Source organism: Meleagris gallopavo, chromosome 1, assembly GCF_905368555.1.
Source record: "Meleagris gallopavo chromosome 1, MGAL_WU_HG_1.1, whole genome shotgun sequence".
Lineage (NCBI taxonomy): Eukaryota > Metazoa > Chordata > Aves > Galliformes > Phasianidae > Meleagris > Meleagris gallopavo.
In genome coordinates this window covers 161,598,351-161,625,521 of record NC_139404.1, presented here as the reverse complement: position 1 = coordinate 161,625,521, position 27,171 = coordinate 161,598,351, and positions in this window count along the sequence as shown.

Genomic DNA, 27,171 nt, shown 5'->3' with positions numbered 1-27,171 from the left:
TATGTGTATCTTTACATTGATGTAAACCTTATTTCATCTACTTAACTGAAATGGTAAAAAGACTTCTCAAGCTCAGCTATTATATGTACAAAATGTTGAGCAAACCCACTCATTTAAATCAGTGTTTTGACATTGTTCCTTTAAAAATCAATCAATCAATCTCTAGTCCTTGAAATAAAGAAACATAAAGATGTGAAAAGCACACACATTTCTTTCTCAGTAGAGCAGCAACTGTACAGAACTTGGACTGTGCCAAAGGTCTCTGAGTCATCCAGCTACGAATAGTCAACAAAGACCTTCCTAGGCTGAGGAGGCTCAGGAACTCCTCTGTCAGTGCTGCTGAGCCAAGCTCAGCCTAGCTCAGCCAGGGAGCCCTTAGCAGCCTCCTTCCATGACTTCCATACTCTTTGTTTAAGGACTGTGTACAGACAGACATGATACTGTGCTGCACACCTGCGAGCAGTTGTCCTGAGTAGTGCGTCCCAATCTCAGGAAGTTGGATCTGACCCTTCCACCTTCCTCTCATCACTCTGCCCTAATGAGAACTCTGGTCATGTTCATGTAATTCATTTTCTATTCTGTGATTTTATATATGTATATATAATGCTATTATATTCTAGGTTTTATTTTCCTACGATATTTTAAATTGTTCTGAAACAAAAGGTTAAATATGTGTGCTTTCATCTGTTTTCTTAAGATCATCTTTGTGAGACTTTGTGTGGCTTTGCTTTTTTCTTTATAATAATAAGGTGTTGCCTTGAGAGAGGGAGAGCAAGATGTGAACGTGTGACTCTGCCTGTTTTCATTCTATCCCACATCAAAGTTTATTACATTGTTTAAAGCAATTGTGAATGATGCATTTACGAACAACAGAAGTACACATTAGGAAAAAATGACGTTTATTTTATTGCAAAGCTACTGGTTTCCCTGTCATACACTAAATATTCTCCTATAGAGAGAACTAGACAACAGAGTTTCAACAACATTGTCTTAGATATTATTAATGACACTCTGTACTTAATATGTTTTAACTAGATATATGAAAAGCCCAGTGTACTTTGTAATATTGAACAGAAGTATGGTTTTTAAATTTCCTTTCTGAAAATATAGTGAAATTCTTTTTTTCACCTCAGAAGATGGATAGAGAAATGTTTCTAAAACATGTTTGCACAAGACTGTTCCTTGTATTAGGAATGAATAAAAAGATGCTAATAGAAAAACAAACAAATAAGAGTAATACAATGTTTCATCCTTTGGAAGAGCCTGAAGTTCTGCATACCAAACTGGAAAATATTTTCACGATAAAATTGCTTTATTTCTGAAAACAAATCATAATGCTGGTAGCTGTTAAATACTATAGGAAGCACTGTATTTGTAAAAACTACTTGCATATTAGAATTTTTGCTCTGAATGTTTCTGTTGTTTATTTATAGCAGCATCTTTCTCTTCCTTCCCTTCACTCTCTCTGCACCATAGTGTTTCTCTGCTGTGTATTCTTGTTGCTCCTTGTCTATTTACATTTGTTTTTATTTCCTTTATTTTTTCTTCTCATTCCTGTCTTTTTCTTCTGCCACTTTATCTAATGAGCATTAACACAGTTTTTAATTAGTTAGCATTACTGTTAATCCTATAAAGCTTGTAGTTTTCATTTATTTCATTTTATGGATTATCCCTCCCACATGAGGGCCATAGTACAATTAAGGAACAGTGTTTTCCTTTTCCTAGTTTAACATTATTGTTCTTTCAAGCTATAATAGGTGCTGAATACTAATGAAGCAACAGCGAGTCCAGCAAAAGGCACTGTAGGATCATTAAGTACCACACACTTAATTTAGTGCTTCAGGTTCCAGATGAATGAGATTGCTATCCCCAGGTATCAAGTTTTTCAGCTCTAGACTATGGGTCTGGGTAGGGTTTTTGCTGGGTTTTATTTTTGGTTGTGTTTTGTTGTTTGCTTTTTTGCATACGTAGAGAGCAATGAGTAGGGGGATGGAAGAAAGGATACATGCTTTGGCTTGTTTCCTAACAAAATTTATATGCAGAAGGTGTTTTGTATAACTTTCCAGTGGAACTTAGACAGAAATTGAGCACAAATGGAGCATAAGTTATTCATGAATAGAAATTGTAAGATTGTTGACAAAAAGTGGATCTATTCTTTTTATAGTTGTTGCCATCCATATGGATGCATTTCAGCCTAAATGTAAACATATAATACTTTATTTCTTAAAATATTTTCATAAGAATGAGGTATCTGGATTGTTTGGTATAGAAAGAGACTTGGAACATAGGAAAATATAGACTAAATTACAAATTTATTTCTAAATTTTCAATTATCATACTCAAAAAGTAAGGATAGAAAGGAAATAAATCTTGCTATCTTGCTTTCCCAGTTTTCATGACTTTTTTCGAAGACACTTATTTTCTCATGTTTTTCTGAGGTATATCTGAGAAATTCTTAATTGCCATGCAGCAAATATTCAGATATTTCATTACTACATGGGCACTGCATTGCACATAAGGATACTATTTTGTCTGTTTATTTTTTTAATTAGAGAAGGTGCGTGTTAGCTAATTGGAACAAAAACAAATGAAGGTCCAAATCTTATATCAGAGCTGATAATAAAGAAAGCTTGGAAGCTGGGTTCCAGGTTTTATTCTGAAATAACTTCAAAATAACATTGCTATTACTGTTATCACCTATTTTTTTCAATATTTATTATTATTGTGCTTCGTGCAGCATCATGTATATATATCTGTCTAGATACAGAGTTTAGAACAGACCTCACCAACTTTTATCTAAAACCTTTTCACAAAAATAATATGTGCAAAAACATCGTATTAATAATTAGACATCACACAATCAAATTTCAGTGCAAGAACATGTTCATCTCCATAAAATTGCTGCATAGTCATACAGACACACATATATTATTTGTATTAGTATGTAACACTGAAGAGTTCTGGATGCTGGAGTAAGGATTATTGTTGTCCCCATTTTCGAGGTCCGGTCCACCAGGGGCTAGCGATCTCCCCTTGCTAGGGCCATTGCAACACAGACACCAATATGAGGATGTAGCAAATGGCATTTATTGCAACTAAACAGCGACTTATATATCCTACGTGCCTCGTCTACGCCCCTTCTATGTCCTTCAAGCATGCATCATGATTTACGTAACAGAGGTCCTATCGCATCACATCTGATACCTCGTTAACGCCTACAAAGCAGGGGACGTCCTAACGCGTCACATCCCGATGACTCGTTAATGCCTACTACAACAGAGTATAGATCATATAAAAACAATAAGTGATCACTATAAATTTAGGATCTGTTCTGAATAGTTATGTGTAGATTTTATCACCTTTAGTTTTCATTGTGAGAGTTCCTGAAAATTAAGCCTGAAAAGAATGTTGTTATAGAAACCAATGGAACTAATAAAATCTGTCTATCTTTTTCAATAACCAGTACTTTCAAGAATAGAATCCACAGGGTAACTTGTTCCAGTGTTTTACCACTCTGCTTCACCAATGCTTCACCATGGAGCCCAGGATATATTTGGCCTTCCAGACTACACTGCTGGCTTATGTCCACCTTTACATCTACCATGACTTCCAAGTCCTTCTCTACAGGACTGCTCTCAATGAGTTCTTCTTCCAGTCTGTATACATTATTTGGGATTGCCCCTGACCAAGTACAAAACCTTAGATTAGATTCTCATGTGTAATTTTTGAGCATACCTATGTACCTATGGATGATGTCTATCTCTTCTATTGTGTCAACTGTACCACTCAGCTTGGTGTTGTCTGCAAACTTGCTAAGGGTATACTCAATCTCACTGTCAAGGCCACTGATAACGATGTTGAAAAGCCCCAAAATAGACCCCCAGGGGACACAACTCATTACTGGTTTCCATCTGGACAAAGAGCTATTAATCACAGCCATCGGGTTGTGACCATCTAACCAATCCCTTATCCACTGAGCAGTTCACTCTTCAAATCCTTATCTTTCCAATTTAAAGATAAGAATGTGTTGTGGGACAGTATTAAAGGCCTTCCAGATATACATTCCACCAGATGGAATTACTTGTTCTTCCCTTGTTTACTGATGTTTTCACTCCATCACAAAGGGCCACCAGACTGGTTAGACATGATCTGCCCTTGGTGAAGCCATGCTGGCTGTCATGTATCACCTCCTCATCTCACATGTGCTTTACTATCTCTTCCAGGAGGATCTATTCTGTGATCATCCTAGAATCAGATGTGAGGCTCATCAGCTTACAGTTTCCCAGATATTCCTTTCTGCCTTTTTTTAAAAATGGGAGTGATATTTCCCTTTATCTAGGGATGATGCAGAATGGCTTGGCAATTACATTAACCAGTAACTTCGTAGCCCTTTGTCTCATGTCACCAGGCCCTAAAGACTTTATGCACATTCAGTCTCATCAGCTGGTCTTGAACTTGCTCTTTGCCTTCAGTGGGAGAGATTTTGGTCTCCCGGCTCCCACCAAAAGGCAGGACAGGAGAGGTGTGGTAAACCTTGCTGACAGTGAATACTGAGTCAAAAAACTCATTGAGTACCTCAGCTTTCTCCATGTCTGTTGTAGCTAGTTTTCCCTTCTTGTTTAATCAGAAGGGATGCACTTTCCTTAGCTTGTCTTCTCTGACACGGTGTCTGTAGAATCTCATGTTGTTTTTCACATCCCTCACCAAGTTCATTTTCATCTGTGTCTTAGTTTTATTAATTCCATCTCTGCGCATCTGGACAGCGTCCCCATCTTCTTTCCAGTCCCTTCTTCCACTGCTGGTACATACCCTTTTTACTCCTCTGTTTAACCAGTAGATCCTTGCTCATCTCTAATGGTATCTTGCCTTTTCTATTTGAGTTCTTATGCTGGAAAATGGAAATTATAGAATCATAGAATGGCCTGAGTTGAAAAGGACCATAATGCTCATCTATTTTCAAACCCCCTGCTTACGTGCAGGGTTGCTGTATGGGAACTGCTGAGTCATGGCCTGAACCTCTGATTGATCACCTGAGGTGAGCAATGAGTTCAGCCCTGGGAGCACAGGTGAAGGTAATTCACCTGTGCTGCCAAAAAGGGTGGAGCCAGGCTCCCCCTCCTAGACCCATTTAAGAGCTGACTACCAGTGGGGAAAGATCTTTTCTGGAGATCTGCTCTGCTGGAGTTTGGTAAGTGAGCCCAGGATATGGGTAAGCTTTCTATCTATTATCTTTTTGTTATTATAATCTGCTTTGCCTAACTCTCTAGTTTATTTCATAATTATATTTATTTCATAATTATAATATCTTAATATTCATTGATTATACAGTCACCATCCACTAGACCAGGCTGCCCAGAGCCACATTCAGCCTGGCCTTGAATGTCTCCAGGGTTGGGCATCCACAACCTTCTTGGGCAACCTGCTCCAGTGTCACCTCTCTCTGCGAAGAACTTCCTCTGAATCTAACCTAAACCTCCCCTGTCTCAGTTTAAAACCATTCCCCCTTGTCCTATCACTATCCACAAATCTCACATTATCATCTGAGATAAATCCTTCCCTTCCTCTGTGATAAATATTCATTAGTTTTCAATCATCCCTCATAATACTGTTTTTCTTATAACTATGAACAGCACAAAACCTAGTGCAATATGTAAAGGGTGGAAAAGTACACATGTGCTAATCAGTATATCTTTAAAAAGGCTGGAAAGTAATTGACTTTTAAGTACTTTGCAGTGTTCTGTAAAACATGATGCACATTAGGAAGAGTTATAGCATATTTTACTGCTTAATACCCTGTGCTATCCAAGACCCAAAGAGGACAATAGTGGCTGATCTCAATGAAAGGATGGATTGTACATCATTTTGCCTAGACATAAATGTTTAGAGAGCTAAAGACAGAATTACTGAACCTTTTCTTGGTCTCATATAAGGTTGGATTGCTAGATAAGAGAATTATAGAATCATACAATTGTTTAGGTTGGAAAAGACCTTAAAGATTGAGTTCAACCATGATGTAACCAGAATACCCTAACAACCCTCCTCTAATTCGTGTGCCTGAGCACCACATCGAAACAGTTTTCAAACACATCCAGTGATGATGATTCAACCACCTCCCTGGGAAGCCTATTGAATGATGGAGAGTGGCTTGGCAACCACATCCGCCAACTCCCTCCGCACTCTAGTGTGCAATCCATCTGGCCCCATGGACTTGTGAGCATCCAGCTTTCAGAGCAGGTCCAAAACCATCTCATCATGGATCATTCCGGTTCTATTCTGTTCCTCATCCCTATCTACCAGCACAGGGGACTGTGTTCCCAGGGAGTAACAAGTCTTACTATTAAAGACTGAGGACAAGAAGGCATTAAGTACCTCAGCCTTATCCTGATCCTTGGTCACCATGTTGCCTTCAGTGTCCAACAGGGGATGGAGAGTCTCCCTAGATCTCCTCTTGCTGTTGATGTATTTATAGAAATATTTATTGTTGTCCTTTACCTTAGTGGCCAAGTTCAGTTCTTGCTGTGCTTTGACTTTTCTAATTTTGTCTCCTTTTTTCTTCACAGCTTCACTATGTACCTGTAATCATAGTAAGTAGCTTTCCCACTCTTTCACAGACCGTAAACTTTCCTTTTGCTCTTGTTCCAGCCAAAGGTCTCAGTTCAGCCAGTTTGGCCTCCTTGCCTGTTGGCTTGTCTTCTGTGACTTGGGGATGGTCAGCTCTTGTACCTATAAAATTACTTCCTTAAAATATTCCCAGCCTTCCTGGGCTCCCATGCTCTCCAAAACTACCTCCCAAGGGATCCTCTCAGCCATGGTCCTAATGAGGTTAAAGTCTGCCCTCCAAGGGGACAGTTCTGCTGACTCCCCTCTGTGATTCAACAAGGATCAAGAAATCTAGCATCTCATGATCACTGTCCCCCAGACGGCCTCCAATCTTTACATCCCATACAAGACAGTCTCTGTTAACTAACAGCAGGTCCAGGACTTTGCTTCCCCTTGTTGTCTCCTTCACTAGCTGTGTCAGGAAGTTATCTTCCACACACTCTAGGAACCTCTGGGACTGTTCCCTCTCTGCTTATTATAAATCCAGCAGATGTCTGGGAAGTTGAAGTCCCCCACAGGAACAAGCGGAAGTGATCTTGAGACCTCACCCAACTGTCTATAAAGTGTCTTGTCCACATCTTCATCCTGGTTGGATGGCCTGTAGCAGACTCCCATGATAATGTCATTCTTATCAGCCTTCACTTTTAATCTGACCCCTAAACTCTAAACCCTATCATCACCATCATTAATTTCCATACATTCACATTCTTTCTTAACATAGAGGGCTACACCACCGCCTTTTCTGTCTTGCCTGTCTCTTTTGAAAAGTCCGTAGCCATCCATCACAGCACTCCAGCTGTGTGAGTCATTTCACTATGTTTCTGTGATGGTGACTATATCATAGCTTTCTTAATGCACAATGGCCTCCAGCTCCTTCTCTTTATTACCCACGTTGCATGCATTATTGTAAAATCACCTGAGATGGGACTCCTTTGGAGTGGCAGTAGCCCTAACGCTCCCATGATCGTACTCAAGTAACGCTCCCATGATCGTACTCAAGTAACGCTCCCATGATCGTACTCAAGTAACGCTCCCATGATCGTACTCAAGTAACGCTCCCATGATCGTACTCAAGTAACGCTCCCATGATCGTACTCAAGTAACGCTCCCATGATCGTACTCAAGTAACGCTCCCATGATCGTACTCAAGTAACGCTCCCATGATCGTACTCAAGTAACGCTCCCATGATCGTACTCAAGTAACGCTCCCATGATCGTACTCAAGTAACGCTCCCATGATCGTACTCAAGTAACGCTCCCATGATCGTACTCAAGTAACGCTCCCATGATCGTACTCAAGTAACGCTCCCATGATCGTACTCAAGTAACGCTCCCATGATCGTACTCAAGTAACGCTCCCATGATCGTACTCAAGTAACGCTCCCATGATCGTACTCAAGTAACGCTCCCATGATCGTACTCAAGTGTTTCCATAGGCACCAACTTCACACCAAACCTTGTATTCTTCCTTCAAAATGGTGAGTCGTCCTCCTTCTCCAAGACACGAGTGTGGGATCTGACTAGCACATCCCTCTCCTACAAGCACTGGGATGTTACATACAGGCTCTGCTCTAGTGACCCTTTTACACCCCCACCCCCATTCATACCTAGTTGAAAGCTCTATCAATGAACCTTCACAACTCCCATCTTAAGACCCCTTTACCACCAGTGGGAGAAGCTATTCCTATTGGTTGCCAGCAGGCCTTCATGTGCAAACAGAGCAGAGGTCAAAAATAAATCCATATCCATACCCAGTTCAGAGGAGGTTTGTGTTAGCATCTGTACTTCAGAATAACTCTGAAAACAAAAATAATTTCCTGAAAACCCTGGAATTTGGCCATCATCAATCTTCTCTAATGGCTTCACACAGTTCTCTTCTAAATCTCTTGTAAAAATGATTACTTCTTCATAGGAAACATTGCATTTAAAATAGAATGGAGTAATCTGATACCAGAACAAGAGATGTTAACTGAGAAAGAAGATAAGGGGAATTAAATATATTCATTTAGAAAAACATGACAAACAAACGAACAAAAACAACACCCAGAACAAATATAAATAGCTTCCATTTCTTCAATGTCAGTTAACAAAACAAATGAGGAAGGGAGGGAGGGAGTTTAAATCATAATATTGCATAGTATTAGTTTCATCAAACTTATATAAGAAATAGCACTATTTTGAACAACATTATAGGATGCTTCGGTATATAAATAAATAAAATTTTATCCACAAAGCTATATTAGCTATGAGAAGAGAACAGATGAATCTTTCTATATTGTTATAATAATTGAGCACACGTAAAATATTATCTTGTTTTAAAGCATCACCCAGCTAATATTTCTCCAGTTTGAAATAATTTCTTAAATTCCAAAAGAGAAGGTACAATAAATCTGCAAATGATATATTTTAATTGGATTAAGTGTGATACATGATTTTATGAAGAATTTGAAATACATTAGATATGTGAAAATCAAAAACAGCATCTTTATATTGAGATAAACTGAGATCTCTCTGCTGTAAATCATCTGGCATTCTGAAATACGTGAGAGGAGGATGCAGATCAAGAGGCAGACTGGACAACTATCAATTTTAAGACATATAATGTAGTCTGTGAAACATGTAATTAAAGAGTGTACTTAATGCTAAAAAGAAACTAAATAACAGCAACTAAGATGATGATGATGGTGATGATGATGATTAGCATATCTATCACTGACATTAAAAAAAAAAAAAAAAAGGATGAGGATAAATAGTTTAACTTCACAATACCAAACAGATGAAAATATTTTCACAAGAAACTTACATTTTTCTTAAATTCAGCTTTTGGCAAGCTATTTGAGACTGATTATGTGCATAGATCAATACATTTGCCACCATGTAATAAAATATACTGAATTTATCATGAATCATATTTCCTTGAATCAAAATATACTAAAGTTTATGACAGGAGACAATGTCCTTGAACTAACCTATCTAAGCATAGGCATCTAACCAACAGCTTAATTAAACCTTGTCATTTTAGTTTCTGCCTTGCCAATGAGCACAGACATTTCTGAGATGTGATTCAGCATGCATAAGATCTAGACACAACCTGCCTACCTCTTTTCATAAGGTGCACAAAATTTTAACAGCATGGTGCTCAACTTATTTGCTTACTGCACACTTTTAAGTGGGGCAAGACTGCATTGTAATTGAATTTTAAGCTGTGATTTAGGGCCAAAATGGCATAAGTTTAAGATTAAAAATCTTACTACTTACAAAACTAGTTTGGATTAGTATTTAAGTCTTTATAAAAGCAATATCAATTATGATATTCAGATCAGAATTGAAATCTAGAAAATTTTGAAGACATTTACAACTGTTATTCTGACCCTGATTTCTTTAATTCAAAACTTGAAATTATTTCAGTGCACTTCAGGAATAAACATTGTCCCAGAAGGCTGGCATTGAAAGTGAAAAGAAGGAAGGATGAACTAAAAAGCCCAGCTTGAGTAAGAATAGTTTTCTACACAGATCATGAGAAAATACATGATTATATCTAAAATGAATAAAATTTAAACAAGAAGATCAGGCCCAGCAAGCATGGGTTCTCAAAAGACAGGTCCTGCTTGAGCAACCTCATCTTCTTCTATAAACGAGTGACCCATCTGGATGAGGGGCAGGGGGTTGATGTAGTTTACCTAGACTTCAGCAAAACCTTTGACACCATTTCCCACAGCATTGTCCTAGTGGTGGTTGCAGCCCATGGCTTGGACAGGCTCACTGTTTGCTAGGTAAAGAACTGGATGGAGAGAGGCCCAGAGAGTAGTGTGAATGGAGTTAAATGTAGCTGGCAACTGATCATGAATGGTCTTAGGAGAAGTGGCTGAGGGAACTCGAGCTGTTCAGTCTGGAGAAGTAGAGGCTCAGGGGAGATGTCATAGTGCTCTTCTACCTGAAAGGTGTTTGTGGTAAGGTGGGTGTTCTAAAAGCACGTTACAGCAATACGGTGAGAGGGAATGGCCTGAAGTTATACAAGAGGAGGTTCAGGTTGTATATTAAGAAGAATTTCTTCTCATAAAGAGTGTTTAGGCATTGGAACAGGCTGCCAAGGGAAGTTGGAAAGATATTGTCCCTGGAGGTGTTTAAGGAAAGGATAGATGTAGTACTTAGGGATGTGGTTTAGTGAGCAATATTTGTGGTAGGTGGATGATTGGACTAGAGGTCTTTTCCAACCTCACTGATTCTATGAGTCTATGAATCTTCTAAAACATCCATGGTCAGATGGATGTAGAACATGTCACACTGTGCACTAAGTTAGCTATTACTTTGTTATGGTGTGATTCTATGTATAGGTAAATATGTACATCTTACAGATTTCATGTTTTTACAATCAGCAATACAGAAAACAAAAAGTGAGTTCTTTTCCATAATATATGTAACTTCTAAGTATTGCTACAAATGCAGGTGTGTGGAAAATAATACACGTTTTGATAACCATGTGCCTGAAGGCGTATAGTTACTATTATTGTTGTTTCTACTCTTGTAACTATTAAAAACCTTACAGAAAGAATTTTTAAGCTTCAAGACCAAGAACACCTGAACCAAGGCACTTATACACATGTAAATTTTAGGCAAAATTTGCCTGATAAAATTTACTTGACAAAAATTGAAAGCTCAAAATTAAGGAATTTGGGAAGTAACCAGCTATTAAATCCTTTGAAATATGCTGTCATGGGTGACATTTTTGTGAGGATGGAATGGAGGAAAACATTGAATAACAAGGATTTGTGCTGACTAAATAATGACAATTGAGCATGTATACTTCCATGATCTGCTGTGACACTGAGCTTGTGAGTCTTTACTGACACTGTGAATCCCACCATCTGTAACTTTTCTTACACAAATTTTCTGTATTTAAGTACAAGTTTCTGGGCAGAAGACAGGAAATAGACCTGTTTGCTATCCTAGATTACTATTTTTCCAGAGATACTTGAAACTTGTATCTGAACTGCTTACCAAATGTTAAGGTGTTAAGATAATGAGTTCAAATGTTATGGATGATTCTGTATTCTGTATTTCCTTATACTATATATAAATACATAGAAAATATATAAATATTCTTTTTCTTCTTGGACTACAGCTACCATAGTAACTCTTCCTACATTGTACAAGCTTGTAACTAATCAAAATCAGGTAATACATAGCACAATAAAAAACATAAAAGACTTATCAGTGAAAATAATACCTAAATTATATTACTATTATAAAATTCCTTAACATGTTTATCAATATTTGTAGTGCCATGTAAATAACTAATTTTTTGTTTATTTGTTTTGTTTTTCAGAAAGATGATCTGGAATCAATGATGATGATGGAGCTACTAAGTAAATTTGTCTTCAGAGGTTGAGATACATGTTAGCTACTCTGCTGCTTTCTGGGAGGAGGCTGCCAGTGAAAGTGACGGATAAGGAGTTGACAATGGTCAATTCACCATTCTTCTGAGAACAGGTAAGATGAGATGGTAACTGAAACATTCCACTCACCAACATGAAAGAAAACAGGTCCCAGGTTGTGGAAAAATAAGGAATTAGGAAAATTATGCCTAAAAAAATATGTGCTTTTGGGAGGCAATGTCTTTTCCAGACCACATATCCAACGCCTATGTCCAGAACTGACATCTACTTTTAAAACAGATTTCTTCTTTATGAAGAACATTTAGTACTTAAATGTTTTTAAAGTACGAGCACTTGATTGTTTTACAGCTGAGGCAGGATTTACACTGACAGTGGCTAATACATTACATGAGCTTAGCAGGTGTGCTCCCTCATCTTTGCTATCAAGTTTCACATTATCACCAGAGCAGCAGTAAGCAATGGGTGATTAATCAATATTTACTATGATGATCTACTGAGAAACTGTAGACAGAGCCTGAAAATGTAGAAGTCTTGTTCATGTAGTCTAAAACTGCATCTAAAATTTTTACTTGGTAAAATAAGTTTTTTTTTATGTAAGAACAATAAGTAATCTAGGAGAAAACTAGTAAAACTTTCCCCTCTGGCATAACCTATCTCTCTAATTTAACATGAAGATAAATTCTCTGGTAGACTATTTTGGGGAAAATAAAGGCTGATGCCATTTCGTTTTTTTTCTAGCTGCAAGTGTTCAGGACTTTATTTTATTGTTGTTGTTATTGTTATTATTGTTATTTATTATTATTGTTATTATAAAAATATAGCGATTTACCTGGAGAAACAGATGGAAATCGTTTTTGCAATTTAGAAATTACTTGTAGATAATGTCATTCTGTTAAGATAATGTCATTCTGTTACTGGTTCAACACAAAGCTTTGTGTTTTGCCTGGTGACATCTCTAAAAATAATAATATGCAGTACACATTCTAGTTTCATTCACAAAATATGTAGTCCAAGGGAAGGAGATCAACTACTCAGCTAGCCAAATACTGCCAGAGCATTAAGTGTAATTGTAGAAAAGATATTTTGTGGCTACCATCTTTAAGTATCGTTCTTAAACAGTGACAATTTTGTTCTGTTTTGTAGTTTATTTTGTACAGTGTACATTTACAGAGAAAGCTCCTTTTTTTACCATCTTCACCTAATCCCACTCTTTCAAATACTGTCATAAAACTAACCTTTTGTTATGAATAAGAGTGAATCACTTCTTCAAAATTGAATTCAAGTCTCAGATTCACAGTCTGGTTGAGGAGATACAGCTGTCACGCCTCCATTATACATTCAGCCTCACAGAAAGTGAAATAATCCACCCAGTAACCGCTACTCCATTTTCATATTAGGTTTGACAGTTCTGTTGTGTGTTTGGAAGTCCATGTGGTATTTTCATTGTTGATTTCAAATTAGTTCTGGCAAATCAATGAAAGGAATTCTGGACTTTGCAGCATAAAACATTCAAAGAATCCCAAAGCTTACCCTACTAATGTTAACTGCTGACCTGATAAAACCAGGATTGTATAAAATACCAAATCTGTTCACTTAGATTGTCAACATTTGGCCTTTTTATTGTATCTTAATAGGACACTGGTCTAATTACCAGTAGATTTATTTGTATTGGTTAATAAATTAAATCGGTTTCCCCTTAATGAAAGAGTCAGTAGAACCGCAGCTAGCATTCCCATCATTTCACTTTCTAATTCCAAAAGTAACCAATGAAACCTTAATGAAGTGGAGCTTTTAAGCTGTCATTAATCTCTGTCTAAAAGGATTAATTCCTTAACAAGATTACTAGTTAAAAAAAATAAATAAATAAAAGTAAAAATCAATTATCAATCTCAGGTCTTTTTTTTTTTTTTTTTTTCTGGAAAAATATGAAACATCTGTACTGTTGTAAAAAGATTTTGAAGGACTTTTTAAATCCTGCAGGAAAATCCTTTAACAGAGAATAAATAAGCATATCCATAGTGAGTGAATATCACTTGGCAGGAAAATCTGTTTTCCTATGGCTTATGTAGCTGTATAAATAGGAGTGCAAATTAGCAATCACAAAGCAAAACTGACATTTTCATCATGTATTTCTGCAGTAATATGTGCAGTGACAATAAAAATTCCAAGATAAAAAAGCTTGAACTACTTTGTAGAATTTGATGAAAGTCTACTGTTGTGCTGGGCAAACCAGAAAGAAGATGAAGAAGACTGCTATGAATTGTAAGTTTAGAAGAGAGAACATTCCCCTACTGCATTTTCTATGTTGTGATGAATTGTTCTAAATAATTTGCATGATATATATTCTGTTTCTTTTGATTGCATAATACATAGCAGACACTATTACTTGCCTATAATGAACTTGCTACAGTGTTGAAATTATTTATTTGCTTATTTATTTACTGTTTTCAGCGAAAACTAGAACCATAAGCCAATTGCTTCCAGCTGATAAGTTTATAAAGTATTACTTGTACAGATACCCTCTTCCTTGATAAGAGTTAAAATATAAAGCAAAATTTTGAATGAAAAATCTGTAACTATGAAAGTATAGAATAAGGTGCTACACTTAAAAAAAACTGCTATAAAAAACACACAACAAAAATGAATTATTTTTAAAATACACACATCTATTAACAAAAGCTTCCTAATGTACGTTTCCAATGAGGATCTTATTCATTTGGTTGCTTCTGTTTCTGAAAGGTGCACATTTGTCTGTGTGAACTTTAAAAATTAATACAGTCATACATAAGGAAAAATCAATCCTACATGTCACCATGCATATATTATGCCTGAGCTTACTGTAGAATGAAAGATATCCTGTATGAGTTTGTGTACTATTTGAAAAGTGAAGTCTTTCAAATTCTTTTTAGTCCAGTCTGCATGAAATGTTTATGCTGAATTTAATTTTTTTTTTTTTTTTAGCTAGGAAGTATGACCTTCTTTTCAAAACTTAGACCACACTGATTCTACTTGAGCATGTGAGTACAGCACCTTTGTGTGTTTGTAGTTTGCAGGATTATTCTCTCAGTCTGATAGAAGCTTTTATTTTGTCAAGTAATTGGATTAGTTTGTCAACATGGTGGCACATAGCTTCTACTTCCAGAGTACAAAGTGTGATGACGTTTTTCATTTTATTTGTGATGTATATGCCACTGAGTCCAAAGATTGCTGATCAAGGGAATTATTAATGTTTACAATGCTTACATTAAAAAAAAAATAGTTAATTACACTTAGATTTCCTCATTAAAGATTTTTGACTTCAAAACCTCAAACATAAAAACATAATCTAATAGTATGATAAATATATAAGATATGAATTAGCAGAAAAGCATGAGTTTAGAAATAACGCTGGACTAACAAATTTCTGATTAACAGTCATACTCTTGAATGGTCTTGGAATTATGTCGGCTTACAGAATAAGGGAAAGGGAGAAAAAATGGAAAACTCAGGAAAACTATGCAAAACAGACATTTGGAAAAATCAGGAAGCTACAAAAAACCACAAGGTTTTAAAGCTTCGGTACTCTGAGGTCGGACTGCTAATATCCACTGGAGCTAATCAATACAGCAAGCCAACTGTACCACTGGAACCTTTGTCTTATCTACTCAGCAGGATGAGATGAGCTACAGAGTAAGAACCAGCTGCTGCAGTGTTCCTGAACTCTGTATTTCCTGAGCAGAAGGTCTTTCTTAAGAGACATGAAAAAAGCCACCGGTATCTCATGAAGCATAGAATACTGTTAGTATTATAATGATATGTGGGTAAAATGCTGAAAAAGTAAGTAGGCAAGAAAAGCTATAAACTCTTCTGAAGTTTCAGAAAGGTTTATTTTCACAAGAAGTCAAAATTTTACAATATTTCAAAGTATGACACTGTCCTTGGGTGCTATCCTATTCCTCCCCTCTTGTAAAGGTCCTCTCTTTGTCTTTAATAAACTGAAACATGATCTTCCCTTTACTGGGTCTTAACAAGTTCTTCAACCATATGAGAAAATATTATGTGTCTGGTCTGCTGACCTACCTCTCACCTTCTGACACAGCAAATGGATTTAACTGAAGGATCACTGAAGAATATTTTAAATCTGAAGTAATGCTCAGGTTACTGTCTGATCCAAACCCCACAGGATACTATGCAATTCTTAGTTCCTCATGGGTGAGTAAAAGCTCCCATCTTTCACTGTGAACAGTTCATTTAATACATTAGAAAGTATCTCCTCACTTGGGGGGAGGGGGAGGGGGGAAGGGTGGAGAACAAATTGAGGCAGTACTACAGCTTAAAGATGTCATATGTGTATTGGAGAAGCCAGCTGAGCTTTCTTTGATCAGAAAAAGAAATGGATTCCAGATACTGTTGACAGGGGAAAAAAAAATGCATTGAGGACATCTTTATCTTCTTCTAACAGTGAGGAAAAAAAAAAGACAATTCTTTTTTAGAGCCCTAAGTATACTCTTACAGCTATTGCCATAAGTTAGAGTTCAGAAATAGTGAATGTAGACTCTGGCTGTGACAGGCTTCCCACTGATCTGCATTCTCTTCCATCCAGAAAGTTTGAATGCCAGGGACCTGAGGGAAATGGCTGATGTAATTGCAAAGCGACTCTTCACCATATTTGAAAAGTCATGGCTGACTGAAAAAATTGAAACATTTTTTAAGAAAGCGAGAAAGAAAGACTGATGGAATTACAGGCTGGTGAGTTTCGTTTCTGTGCTTGTGAAGATCACAATGCAAATCCTCCTGGAAGAGACATTAAGGTACATGCAAGATGAGAAGGTGACGCAAGACAGCCAGTATGGCTTCACCAATGGCAATTGTACCTGACCAATCTGTTGGTCTTCTACGGATGGAGTGACAACATCAGTAGACAAAGGAAGGGCAACTGATCTTTCTTACTCGGATTTCTGCAAGGCCTTTGACATGGTATCACAAAACATCCTTATCTCTGAATTGAAGAGATATGGATTTGATGGCTGGAATCTTCTGTGGATAAAGAGTTGGATGGATAGCCACAGGAAAGAAAAAAAAAAACAAAAAAAACACGGACAGTCAGAGAGGTGCATGGTGAATCAGGCTGTCCTACTGCAGTCCACTGGCACCACATAGAGCTGATATCTACGTGCAGACACGGAGGAGCTCATGGAGCAGCAGTGGATGAAGCCTGAATGATACTGCAGCCCATGGGGAGGAGACTGCAGTGGAGCAGGAAGGCTGTGTGAGCTGCCACCCATGGAGAACTATGATGGTGCAGTCCACTCCTGAAGAATGAAGTCTGTAGTGCAGACCCATGTTGGAGTAGTTTTTGAAGATTTGCTATCTGTATAGTCTGTTATAGTCTGTTTTTAGTAGGCAATGAATTATATTATTCTTTCTGTGCTGAGTCTATATCGCTTGTGATAGTAATTGGTGAGCAATCTCCTTGTCCATACCTAAACCCCTAAGCACTTTTTTCATTGTTTTCTCCCTTCCTTAAGATGACTTTGAGAATTCTTTGCCTGTTTTAATCAAAAGTAATATTCTAAATTTCGAAAAATAATTACAAAACATGTTACATCTTAGAAATAATCTATCAGTTTGTGATTTAAAGTGTAATGTCTGATTAAAATATACTTTTATATTTGCATATTTACAATTTTTTTTTCTTTTTACATTCCTTTCTGTATTGTTTCTATTTTTCTACACCTACAGATTTTCTTATAGTTTAGACTGTTAAAGCTCATTCAGTCACAACTGTATGAACTGTTTCTTTAACGAAATAAGGTGCCTTGAAAATCTTAAGGTCAGAAAGGAGTTATTAAAGTAGAATTAAAAGAAGGATTTTCCACACTGTTTGCAAGAGAGAAGATTCATCTACTAGGCTTTTCTCTGCAGACTTTTGCCTTTTAATCATTCATAAATATTATTTGATCAGAATTATATTAAAAACTGTAAGCATTTGTTCTAATAACATACTGGTAACCATAGTTGGAAAATGTATTAGGGCTGCTGTCAAGCTAGCTAACTGATGTGAAAAATCCTTCTTCAATCCAATCAGGGATGAGTTTCATCATACTTTAGCTTTATGATGGAGGCTAAAGAAAGTATATAAAAATTAATTGAGGGCCTTATTAGAAAAAAAAATAACTGGTTTGAAAAAAAAGTGAAGAAAGGCAAATTTGTACTTTGCTGTTATATAGTAAAAGTTTTAAAGCTTAAAATTAAAAGGTTAATGATGCTCAGACATTATAAAAGTAGATAAATTTAAAAGAGCGTCAGCAAGAACATTCACAATATAGAGTTTAAATAAGATTAAAAATCAGCAGAATTGTGATGAAGATATTGTAGCATTAGAGGGGGAAAAAAAAGTCTAATAAGCAACAAAACTAGAGCTAGGTTGGAAAAAGATCAGAATTTCCAACATCAGAAAGCTTAAATCAGTAGTACAAGATGCCAAAATACATCAAGAAGAGTTGGAAGCCATGTGCAGCAGGCAAACTATGACCTAGTTGCCATAACGGAAACGTGGTGGGATTGCTCCCATGACTGGAGCGCTGCAATGGATGGCTACAAACTCTTCAGGAAGGATAGGCAAGGAAGGCGGGGTGGTGGTGTGGCTCTCTACGGTAGGGAATGCTTTTATGCTACTGAGATTGTGACTGGGGACGATAATGTTGAATCCCTTTGGCTAAAGATCAGAGAAAGGGCTGACAAGACAGGCACCCTGGTGGGCGTCTGTTATAGACCTCCAAACCAGGATGAAGAGACAGACGAGGTATTCTATAAGCAGCTGGCACGAGCTGCACAGTCGCCAGTCCTTGTCCTCATGGGGGACTTTAACTTCCCTGACATATGCTGGGAGTAAAGCATAGCACAGAAGAAGCAGTCTAGGAGGTTTCTGGAATGCATAGAGGATAAGTTCTTCATGCAGCTGGTCAGAGAGCCCACGAGAGGAACTGCTCCACTAGACCTGCTGTTCACAAACAGGGAAGGTCTGGTGGGAAATGTGGAGGTTGGAGGCTGTCTTGGACAGAGTGACCATGAAATGATAAATTTCTCGATTCATGGTGGAGCCTGGAGGGGGAATAGTAAAACTGCTACCTTGGACTTCAGGAGGGCGGACTTTGAATTGTTCGAGAGACTAATAGGGAGAGTCCCCTGGCATTCAGTCTTAGTGAGTAAAGGGGTCCAAGAGAGCTGGTTGCTCTTCAAGAAGGAAGTCTTAAGGGCGCAGTAGCAGGCAGTCCCCCTGAGCTGCAAAATGAGCCAGCGGGGAAGAAGACCGGTGTGGATGAATAGAGAGCTATTCTTGAGGCTCTGGGAGAAAAAGAGAATCTACCGCCTGTGGAAAGAGGGACAGGCAACTCAGAATGCATACAAGGAAGTCGTTAGGATATGTAGAGGTGAAATCAGAAAGGCAAAAGCCCAGCTTGAATTTAACCTAGCCGCTGGGGTGAAAAGGAATAAGAAACTCTTTTATAAATACATTAACAGTAAGAGGAGGACAAAGGAGAATAGCCACTCTTTGCTGGATGAGGCTGGGAGTGTGACCACTGTGGATAAGGAAAAGGCGGAGGTTCTGAATGCCTTCTTTACGTCTGTCTTTAAAAGTCAGACCAGTTATCCTCAGGATACTCCTCTCTCTGACCTGGTAATCTCGGCTGGGGAGCATACTAACCCCCCTGTGATTCTGGAAGAAACAGTCAGAGACCTACTACTCCAACTGGACTGCCACAAGTCTATGGGGCCAGATGAGATCCACCCAAGAGTGCTGAGGGAACTGGCGGAGGTGATAGCCGAGCCGCTTTCCATCATCTATCAGCGCTCCTTGTTGACTGGTGAGATGCCAGAAGACTGGAGGCTTGCCAATGTGACTCCCATTTACAAGAAAGGTCGTAAGGAGGATCCAGGGAACTACAGGCCTGTTAGCCTGACCTCGGTACCAGGGAAGGTCCTGTTTGACCAACCTGATCTCCTTCTATGATCTAGTGACCCATCTGGTGGATGAGGGAAAGGCTGTTGATGTGGTCTACCTGGACTTCAGCAAAGCCTTTGACACTGTCTCCCACAGTATTCTCCTGCAGAAGCTCGCAGCCCGAAGCTTGGCTGGAGGGCCGGGCTCAGAGAGTGGTGATGAATGGAGTTAAGTCCAGCTGGCGACTGGTCATGAGTGGTGTTCCCCAGGGGTCGGTGCTGGGGCCTGTCCTCTTCAATGTCTTTATTGATGACCTGGATGAGGGCATTGAGTGCACCCTCAGTAAATGTGCAGATGACACCAAATTGGCTGGAAGTGTGAATCTGCCTGGGGGTAGTGAGGCCATACAGAGGGATCTGGACAGGCTGGAGAGCTGGGCTGAAGCCAACGGCATGAGGTTCAACAAGACCAAATGCCGGGTCCTGCACTTTGGCCACAACAACCCCAGGCAACGCAACAGGCTTGGGGCGGTGTGGCTGGAGGACTGCGTAGAGGAAATGGACCTGGGGGTATTGATTGATGCTCGGCTGAACATGAGCTGACAGTATGCCCAGGTGGCCAAGAAAGCCAATGGCATCCTGGCTTGCATCAGAAACAGTATTGCCAGCAGGAGCAGAGAGGTGATTGTTCCCCTGTACTCAGCTCTGGTGAGGCCACACCTCAAGTATTGTGTCCAGTTTTGGGCCCCTCACTGCAAGAAAGACATTGAGGCCCTGGAACGTGTTCAGAGGAGGGCAACAAAGCTGGTGAGGGGTCTGGAACACAGGCCATATGAGGAGAGGCTGAAGGAGCTGGGAATGTTCAGCCTGGAGAAGAGGAGGCTCAGGGGAGACCTCATTGCTCTCTATAACTTCCTGAAGGGAGGTTGTAGTGAGCTGGGGGTCGGCCTCTTCTCTCGTGTCATTAATGATAGGACCAGAGGGATGGTTTCAAGCTACGGCAGGGGAGATTCAAGCTGGACATTAGGAAGTATTACTTTTCAGAAAGGGTGGTCAGGCACTGGAATGGACTGCCCAGGGAGGTGGTGGAGTCGCCGACCCTGGGGGTGTTCAAGGAAAGACTGGATGTTGTGTTGAGGGACATGGTTTAGTGGGAGCTATTAGTAATAGGTGAACGGTTGGACTGGGTGATCTTTTAGGTCTTTTCCAACCTTGGTGATTCTATGATTCTATGATTTCATTATATACCTGAAAGCACATAAACTTACAAAAATCACAGCTATTGGAAAATAAATCCTGTAGAATTCAGATGTAATCGTTACTTCATTACTAGTAAACTGCTTATTCTACACTTCTGAATCTTCTTTTCTTAAGAAATTCAGGCAATAAATGAACATGAGTCTAGGTTTAAGACAAGATTCTAAAGATTTTATATCTTTAAAACAATGACCAGAATAAGATTTTAGGATCAGAACGTTACATCCCTTGTTGGCTTATTCCAAAGTTCTGCATGGAGAAAAGCATAATATGAACAGAAAAAGAACATAAGGATTCACACCATTAAATCTGAGGAAAATGAGAATATGAATCTTTGTTACCAAAGAAAATAAATACTGCACCTAATAGACTGGAGAAAGAATCATCTTCCTAACAATGCCAAGATCAACATCTGCATATGCCATTCGCTATACCATTGTCTGTCTTTCTGGGGAATTTTCTCAGCTTTGTATTGATGAGTTGATTCAGTGAGATCACTGCCAGATTTTCATCTTTCTTATCACTCCACTTGGGACTTAATCAACCCCAGAAAATGCCATCTAAATTTGCCATTCACGTGCAAGTAATGGCTGTTGATTAAAATTTGTTTTGTATTAAGAAATGAGGTAAGAATGCAAGGTCTTTATCAATAACTTAAGTTCGTATTTATGGCTTTTTGGATCTAGAATTTTATTTCACTACCACGTTGGTCAGGTATCATTGTAATGTTTTTGAAAGCAGTTCCTTCCATATATTAAATAGATATTTTCTTGTCTAGAAATAAAGTGCGGAGCAATGGAATAAAAGCACTGACCTGAAAATATGAGCCAAAAATATGAACAAAAATTGTTCAGTTTTTATTTTTTTCTTCCCCCACTGCAGCTCACATGGAAAAAAACATGATAGAGTAGTGACTCTGAATTGTATTTCAAAATTAAGTTTTAATTTAGAACTGGCACTTCTGAGCTAACAGCTTGTGGTAGTCATCTTAGAAATTATGTCATGTCCCAGCAATTCTAACATCACATGAATGAACGATACAGTAGAGCTGATCTTTATCCAGCTTATATGCAAATTTGCAATCAGAGTAAGAATTTTAATGTTTAAAAATTAAAGACATTGTTTAAAAATTAAAACAGTCTTTCTTCTGATTATTTTAAAAAAAGCATTAAAACAGAAAGAAAACTGATTAGCAATCATTTCTTTCTGAATACTAAAGATGTTAGCATCACAAGTGGTATCACCTTTACCAAGGTGTTTCTGACCAGCAGTTGCCTGAGAAATATCAATTGCAATACGAATTATGTTTTAAATGTTTCAGTTTTTCTGTTGCCCTGTGAATTATATTGTAAAGATTTCCGTTTCTTATCTGTAGACAATATTTCTCATACAAAAACTTATGGGACACCAAGTAAAAGAGAGCTGAAAAAATGCTTTTGAATCTGTAGATTTGAGATACAAATTTGGAAGTAATTTAGTCTAGTATTTAAGTCATAGTCTTGTGAAGAAGTTTGTACTTCGAAAATTTTAAAAATCACTATTACAGGCAAATAACATAAGTTAAACTACATTCCAAGACCATAATTAATTAGTAATACTTTCCTGTGATATTTTGTCTGGATTCAAAGCAGTATTACAATATAGCATTTGTAATTTGACATGGAGCCAAAATAAAATGGGGTCAAATATTATCTGAAAGTAGCTCAGTATTTAGAGAGTTTAAATTTCATGGGCATTCTCTGAGTGGTCTCCCCTGAGTCAGATCTAGTAGCATTTTTTAGGAATTAGTTCCCTGAACAGAGATCTCTAATGCCATTTGAGATTCCCTAGATTACTCTAACTAGCATTTTGCTGACAGTCCAGAAGGGAATACTGGTCACTCAGGTGTTATTTCATACTTGCCAACTCCTTGGATACTCTTGAGCTTCTCAGATGCCATTAAGTTTTTACATCTCGGGAACTAAGCTGACCATCATTACTTTTCTATTCATGATCAGTTTTGAAAGAGCATGCAAAAGAAAAAAAAAAAAAAAAAAAAAGTTGCAGCCATCTAGAAGGCTTCATCCTTTCAATTTAGACTGTTATGTGAAAATCTTGTCAATGAGCAAAGAGGAAACTCAGCTTTTGTACAATCAAGAATTTACTATTAGTACAATGGTCATTTTAACAATCATATTCAATAATTATTATTAGTTCAGCTGAAATTATTAAAGAAAAGTGAAAAAATAATTTTATAAATAAAAGGTGCTGTAGTAGCAGTAGTACAAATGAAACTGTTATACACATATTTAGCTTTGATTCTTTTCCTTGTATTGCCTGCTCCTTTGAGTCCTGGCGTCAGTTGTCATATTCTGGCAGACGTGGAAAGGGGACTGCTACTACAGTCCATAAATATAGGAATACAGTGTTGATGTTGAGTTTTTTCATCCTTGCTCTGGGATTCACTTAAAATCATTTTTATGATTGACATCTTTTTTTTTTTTTTTTTTTTTTTTTTTTTCCCTCCCCATTCGTCTTCATCTGAATTAAAGATATTTGTAAAGGACCAATGAAAAACACTTTCTGACTTTCTATGGTATGCTTGGTATATCTTAAGATCATAGAATCATAGAATCGCTTAGGTTGGGAAAGACCTTAAAGATCATCGAGTCCAACCACAACCTCATCATACTACCCTTACTCTAAAAACCTTCCACTAATGCATGTCCCTGAGCACCACATCCAAACCGTTTTCAAACACATCCAGGGATGGTGACTCAACGCTTCCCTGGGAAGCCTATTCCAGTGCTTAACAACCCTTTCTGTAAAGAAGTTTTTCCTGACTTCCGACCTAAACTTACCATGCAGCAACTTAAGGCCATTTCCCCTTGTCCTGTCACCTGCCACCAGTGAAATCAACTCTGCTCTCGCTGTAAGCACCTTTCAGATATTAGAAGAGAGCAATAAGATCTCCCCTCAGCCTCCTTTTCCCCAGACTAAACAGCCCCAGTTTCTCCAGCCGCTCCTCATAAGGCATATTCTCCAAGCCCTTCACCAACCTTATTGCCCTTCTTTGGACCTGCTCCAGCACCTCAGTGTCCTTTCTGTACTGAGGTGAAGCCTCACCAGTGCTGACTACAGGGGCAGGATTACTTCCCTAGTCCTGTTCACCACACCATTCCTGGTACAAACCAGGATGCCATTGGCCTTCTTGGCCACCTGGGAACATTGCTGACTCATACTCAGCCGACTGTCCATCAGTACACCAAGGATTCTTTTCATCAGGTAGCTTTCCAGCCACTCCTTCCCAAGACTGTCGAGTTGCCTGGGGTTGTTGTGACCAAAATGCAGGACCTGACATTTGGCCCTATTGAAACTCATACAGTTAACCTTGGCCTATTGATCCAGGCTATCCAGGTCCCTCTGTAATGCTTTTCTCCCCTCAGGCACGTCAACACTCCCTCCCAACTTGGTCTTGTCTGCTAACTTACTGAAGGTGCACTCAATCCCCTCATCAAGATAATTAATAAAGATGTTAAATAGAAGCAGCCCCAGTACCGAGCCCAGGGGACACCGGATTTAACTCCATTGACCACAACTCTTTGGGCCCAACCATCCATCCAGTGTTTCACCCAGCAGAGCATACACCCATCCAAACCGTAGGGTGGGATTTAACAATATTTTATAGAATTGTAGCTATCTTAGATAGTTGTTTGTTGTTCTGTTACCCCTCAAGATGATTTTTCAACTCTTCATTTCTGTAATTGGCTATTTGTGAGTAGTTTGCACCCATGGGGTCTCCAGTAATTGCCTATGTCCTATCCCATATCATCTGATATTGTGCTACTCTTGTGTCTCATCCTTTGTTTCCAGCTCTTAAAGTTTCTGCTGTTTAACAAGTCTCTCTATTTCTCCGCTTTACATCATTATCTTAAAACCATAAGTATCTCATTCTAAACAGAAAAACAAATATCTAATTACTAAAGTTATTAAAGCACTATATTATGATAAACAAAACAAATTAGTTATAACTACTTGTTCAGAAGAAAATTGATGTGACCACTGAACCAAGTGAAAAACAAAGCAGATCAAGGCAGGTCAAGAAAAGTTCAAACAAAGCAATCCTGACTAAACTCTGTCCTGAGACATTGTAAACTTATTGCAAAGCCCATGGACTTCAGTAGCACTCCTAGGTTGAAATCTGCAGTACTTGCAGAGAGAGAAGTGTTATCTCATACACTGCATCAATTTTAGAATCACAAAGCTTCACCCAGTAGAAATACAATTCAATTTTACATTTCTTTATTTTAAAAACATTGCAGAGAATTTCACATTTATGGCTGCATCTGAAATCATTCATCAAAGAGAAGCAAATATTCTGACTTTAACTTAACTGACTTTAATAAATATTCTGACTGTAAATCTTAACATCTGATGTATATTATGAATCTGGGAAGCAAACAAAAACTAAGACTGCTGTTATCTTGAGCCACTTGTACCACCAGAACATAAAAGACTTTGAGGTGGTTATTGTAGATGTATTAAGGGTGCTTGTTCAGTTTGTTTGTTTTGATTGGCTTTTGTGTGCTTTTTGTTTCTTTGTTTTTAATTTTGGTTTTGTTTTTTCCTCACCCATATGTAGGGAGCTAGTATTTGACAGGTTTTGAAAAGAGTCCATATACCTTATCTGAATCTAAGCACCATAATCTTTTCAAAGTTTATATAAATTTAATAAAGATGTTACGACAGGTGTTCAGAATATGTTTACAATTGTTTGCTTATTGGTAAGATATGGAAACATATCTTCACATATACATGTATATGCATATATATATTTATATATACTTATATGTACCTGCATTTTTCCTTCTACTTGTACTCATGGCCATTTGATAGTAAATCTCATACACTGTATTTCTGAAGAGTTATCCAACAAACAGAAAACAGTGTTAAGGCTACTGAATTTGTAATGGAGGGCAATGGACAGCTCAAGAACAGTTTCTTTATTGAATTCTTCTTAAATGGTTTTGGGGGAAAATGGCTTAGTAAATGTGAAATGCATCTATCAAGAGTCACTGCTATGAAAGCACAGCAGACATTATTTTCTGTTACTCTTGTCTACTTTTTTAATTCTCTTGTCACAAGTAATGAAGTAAGTTGTCTTTTGAGCATTCCATTAAGGAAAGGAATTCTGGCAAAACCCTGTAAAACATGTCAGAAGACAGAGGACATTGTAGCTCTAAGCTTCTCTACCTGCACCTACAAAGGAAAACATGGCGTAGACTTCAGATCAGACTTTAGATCAAGAGATATATGATTCTATGATTCTATGATATTTTAGCTCTCAATAAATGAAAACAGGCAAGGAATTAATCTCTGTCTCTGAAATCATCTAGAAAAACTAGTTTTAGATTCACATTGTCTAACTATTTCAGATTTGTTTTGGACAGACCTAGTTGGTATAAGCCAAAACTGTAATGGGCCAATACTTAAGCAATGTGATTAATAAATAGTATCGCATGGACTGCATGGTTGTGTGCCAGGTCTGGTTTTGGTCCTAAGCTTAAGCTATACACCATGGCTTATAGCTGACTCTCCTATACTCCAGATCAGGCTAGCCGTAACACATTTCTCAGTGAAATGGACATTAATCCATGTGAATGATGAAGGAGCGGTCATTTTGTAGAGCAACAGTCAGCATACATTAAATCCTATCAAGTGCAGCGCTCACAGCATCTCCTTGCCACTTTTCTTTTTGGTAACATAGATTTACTCTAAGGCTAATGCACTTTTTGCCTGCATTGTTTTCTGTTGAGTTGTTCATAGATTGGCATTAAGTGTCCACATTATGCTTAGAAAAATGTTAAGCTGACAGACTGCTGCAAATGACAGTCAATTTTTACTGATATAGCAGACTGCAAGACTGAGCACCTGGGTACACATCAAGACAGTGAGTAAGCTGAGAATCAGTCTTCTAAAAGAAATTAGAGCTCAATCCCATACCATAAATGGAGCA